Source organism: Gadus chalcogrammus, chromosome 3, assembly GCF_026213295.1.
Source record: "Gadus chalcogrammus isolate NIFS_2021 chromosome 3, NIFS_Gcha_1.0, whole genome shotgun sequence".
NCBI lineage: Eukaryota > Metazoa > Chordata > Actinopteri > Gadiformes > Gadidae > Gadus > Gadus chalcogrammus.
Window position 1 is genome coordinate 11,776,067 of NC_079414.1, and position 5,000 is coordinate 11,781,066.

Below are 5,000 nucleotides of genomic sequence, written 5' to 3' on the forward strand. Positions count from 1 at the left end.
AAACACACACACGACCCACACACACGGACATCAGCAAAAAAGATCACCCTAATTGTGATATTGTGTTAAGTTAAGTGGGCATTGAGCGAAGGCCATTGTGCGTACGCAGCAGGGCCGTCTACTCCCGGGAGCACAGGTAACAGAAGAAATTCGCAATCAAGAATCATTGAATTTCCACAGCTACAACAAGCACACTCTGAGTCCCTAGCGGCTCCATACAGAGGCTATTGCGGACCGAGCCTCTATATCAGGGGTGCCCAACCAGTCGATCGCGGTCTACCAGTAGATCGCCGACAGATCCCAAGTCGATCGCGAGGGGTGAAGAAAAAAAAAAAAAAAAAAGATTTTTTTTTTTTTTTCATGAAATTAAATTTGCGCGGGACATATACGCGCGGTAGCGCATGTGCTGTTAACAGCAGTTGAAAGCCGTCAACAGTAGTTACACACTCCTAAACGTTGGCATGGCTGAGGGGAAACAAGCTAAGACCTACCATTTTCACCCTGAGTGGGAGGAAGATTATTGATTATCGTTGAGAAGGTGATGAATGAAACCCCCACTGAAGTCCGTAGGTTCACGATACAACCCCCCCCCCTCCCCCCCCCCCCCCCCCCCCCGTCAACAATTGTTCTCTACCCCCCCCCCCCCCCCGGCTTGAAGGTAGGTTTGCTGGTAGATCTCGGGAGGTTGGCTACTTGAAAAGTAGATCTTGGGTCAAAAAAGGTTGGGCACCCCTGCTCTATATAGATGGAAGCCGGGTGTTAAAAGCTATTTTCTTTTACAGTATATTTGTCTTTTCTGTCTTTATGGACAGGACAGTGAAGAGCATTAGGGAAGCGGGTTGAAAGGGAGAGGGAATGACATGCAGCAGGACCGCAGGTCGGGATCATACTGGGGGCTTACGGCCTACAAGCTCGCTACTAGCTGAGCTGAGCCCCAGAGGCACCCCCAAACGTCAGTCATCTTCAACCTCAACGGCTGTCCTGTTCTCAGAGGCTCCTGGAACAAAGACCCACCGCATTAAAAAACATGGCGGCCGATGTTTCTTGTGAACACAAATACAGCACAAACTGGGTCACGTTTCCCTGTCGCGGGTGCTGGGGCCAGTGGATCCAAACAGTGAGATGCCAGCCCCCTGCGCTCCAATCCGGAGAACATTGTGTTCTCCCAAGTGGTGTGTGATGTTGGGCTCGAGGGGGGAATATTAACACTAATTTCTGGTGGTGAAACAGAGATCTTTTTTTTGCTGACTCTTGAGATCTGCTGAGTGTAATTGCGCCCAGAATGAAATTACAGCAGCAAATGGTGCGACAACAACTAATCTCAGCGCCACGTTTGGAACATCAGCCGTCGTAAACTCACATTGCATCACAACGTGTCCCCAACTCATAACTGTTCCCTCGCTCTGTTTTCAGCTCCGCTTGATGTGAGAATGTTTCACTTCTGTTTCTGAGTAAAGTTGTTCAGCAAACATCTGTCCTTTTGTTACGTTTATTCACAATTGCTGCTCTATTTGGTCCGTACATCCATATTGCTTTCTTTCACATGTATGAACCTGGTGACTGAGAAAATGTAGGTGTGTAGGATCTATTTACAATTCACGTTGTTTGCCATTTCAATTTTGGTTCATGGAATACACTGGTGGTCCCATCAGACCAGTTACCATTATTTGTACGCCAGTTAATTGTAGTGTGACACAATATAAACACAAACATACACACAAACCAGTTTATTATAGCGCACAAACACACATGCGCACAAACACACACACACAACACAAACGCAAAGACACACATACAGCAGCAAGCATATCAACAGTACAGTTGCTAAGTTTTCCTATGCTATGCCAATTTATGGCGGTTTTATATGCACACAACGCACACACTTTTCAGAAAGCAAGCATCCAGCAAAACAAAAGGTAAATTCACTCTCTACTCTCTCACACATTTCCCCTAGCAGCCGACATTTAAACAAGACACAGACAGAGTTATCTCCCGACAAATTATTAATTATGAGCAGAGAGGTGAAGGGAGGCCAGGAGAGGTGAGAGGGGGAGAGGGAAGAGTAAAGAGAGGAGCCGGGAAGGAGAGGAGGCGAGACAAGATAAGCCACGAGAAGAAAAGAACGAGCAGGGAGAGGAGTAGGAGGAGAGGTCTTTATCGTAAACTCCTTGTGGAACACGACGCTGCATGAAATATAACACAGAGCTGGAAGAACAGCTATTAGTTTAGCTATAAAACATGGCAGCTGTGGACCTAGCACGCACGCGCACACACACACACACACACACACACACACACACACACACACACACACACACACACACACACACACACACACACACACACACACACACACACACACACACACACACACACACACACAGAGCCTCATAGACTCAGCACTATTTCATCAAACCAATTATCCAAAGCACTATATATCAAAATGATATAGCACATTTTAAAGAGAGACACACACACACACACACACACACACACACACACACACACACACACACACACACACACACACACACACACACACACACACACACACACACACACACACACACACACACACACACACACACACACACAGGGCTTTACAGCCATATCTCGGAGGCATCTGCCCTGATGCAGCAGGTCCGGTGGGCTGGTCTCCATCCAATGTCAGGAGACGCGTACTTTAGCGATTTACAGCCTCGACTCAACTTTCCATCCTCTTCCCATCAAAAACAACAACAACAACAACCCCCGAGCAAAACCAAACAACACCAAACCAAACAAAAGCTAACCTTGATGTTTGGCTATTTGCAGTGCACCGGATCATATAGCTGGGTGGGCGCTGGGTTGTGTTTATTTTTGCAGATGACGGCAAATATCAGCATGTAATATTAATCACACATACATACATTTACATTTATTTATTATTTACTAATCAGTGAGGCGCTCAGGCGAGCGAGCTCGCATGCTGCGTCGCTGCTATTTATTTTACTGGCACCTCACGGTGCCAGTAAAATGCCAACAAGAGCTGTAAAATAGGCTGCGCTGCAGAGCCGGGATGTCAAGAGAAAACGATGGCTCAGGCTTTTTTTCACCTTCTCGTTGTATTTGAATTCGGGGGACAACCTTCTCCCATATAGGACAAACCCAGGTGTTATTTTGGTTCGGTTATGTTCCCCTTGTGCTCTTCTGTTCTCGTTATGTTCTATTTTGTTGTTTGTTGTTTCTGGAGTCAGTCAAGATGGAGGACGAAGGAGCGAACAGGGACAGAGCTCTGAAGAGGTGGAGGTCGGTGTTTGAGTCATCTCGGATCCAGCAGTCCGACTAAGTTAAAGCAGAACATCTCGGGGAGCAGATCCTGGGCCGGAAACCAAAAAGTGCAACTGGCGGCGTTAAGCATTGTTTCCTGTTTGAAACTGTACAGAAGAGAAACTCGAGTGAAATACACTTTCAGTTGGGGATTTGTATTTCGTTCTTTTTTTTTTACAGCTTACTTGGGCTGGCCGAGTTTGTGTTTGCTTGTTAACAGCCAATAACGGAAGAAAAAATAATCTTTCAACCCCTGATCAAAATAACCCGGGGCTGACCTTCGAGAATGGGCTTGTGTTCAGTCTGAGTCTGTGGTTTTAAAGCTGACAGCTGAGGGGCAGACATGTGAGATGAAAAACAAAGAACTCGGGCTAAACAACCGACAGAACAAGAACGTCTGAACAAGCCATGGGTGGGCGGTATGGCCTCTTTCTGTAACAACCCTTCAACAACAACACGGACAGAGCACGCTGTTCTTTAGCACCATTCCCCCCTACACTCCATCAAGGTTAGTCGTCTTCCTACAGCCCGGCCCCCGAGATGAATCGAGATATGAATCGCTCCACGATGGGAGGCACACAGCCTAATTGCTGACATCTGGCGGGCTCTGTTCTTTGTCTTCTTCTTTTTTTCCTCATCTTTGCTTTACAGCTGGCAGACGCAGCCATTGTTGAAGGCGTGGCACTGATTAAGGACTCCTTGAATTCAGAGGTGTGCACAGTGCTGTGTTTGCCAAGGAAGGAGGGAGGAGGGAGGGGAGCAGTGAGGAGGGAGGAGGAAGGGAGGGAGGGAATAGAGGTGTTGTGGGGAATTGGAATGCACGGATGTGCACTTTGTCTCGTCTCCTTCTGTGCTTTGTACCAACGCTGTGTCTTGGCCTCAGCGTCTTCAGTCTATTGCTGCTGACCTCCTTCCTCTCCTCACTCCTCTCGTCAGCACCTCTTTGACAACTGATTGCTTTCCAAACACTCTTAACACAACAATATTGAAGACCAGCCCCGGTTGGTCTTTAATCTTCAACCTAAGTTCTCCCACACTGCACTGCTCCACCACACCATGCACTGGCTACTGTTGGCTGCTCAAATCTGATTCAAGGTCCAGGACATGGTCAGGCCATACAGCCCAGCCCCGTCCACTAAACCCTGTGACTGAAAAGCAGTACGCTATCCCGTCCCTATGAGGGGACCCCAGCTAACGCTCAACATACTCCAGATTGTTTACTGTCCCTGGCTCCACAATGGTTGAACGAGGCATCTCCTACCGATCCTTCAGGACACCAGAAAGCCTTCACATCTTCTGTCTCAGAATAGCCTGAGACTGGTTTGATTTGACTCCCTTTAAGGTGATGATGTAAACCATTTTCTTTGAAGAAGAAAAAGAGAATGCAGAATGTTTTTCAGTGTGCGTTTGAGAAAGAATTGTCTGATGAGGCTGTCACTTGAGTTTTAGCGAAGACAATAGATGACGGGTCATCTGACAAACGCAGCCTACATGGTTTTATATATAGACGATCTTCATGTTGTCACCGTGTAATTGGAGGAGCTGAAAGAGCTAAGAATGCTGGCATGGCGATGAGAACAGACACCATGGTGATTGGTACCATGGAGATACAGGATACCATGGCAATCAGTTCCAGTCAGAGAAAAACTTACATTTTGAGTTAATTATTCTCTCGGCAGGCAATTAATTTC

At 47.0% G+C, this 5,000-nt stretch overlaps 1 protein-coding gene across 1 annotated transcript in view; it reads right to left on the minus strand.

The window, feature by feature from the left end:
- Positions 1 to 5,000, minus strand: part of ndst3 (N-deacetylase/N-sulfotransferase (heparan glucosaminyl) 3) — a 56,407-nt gene that overhangs the window by 27,319 nt on the left and 24,088 nt on the right. The gene's annotated exons all lie outside the window — the stretch shown is intronic.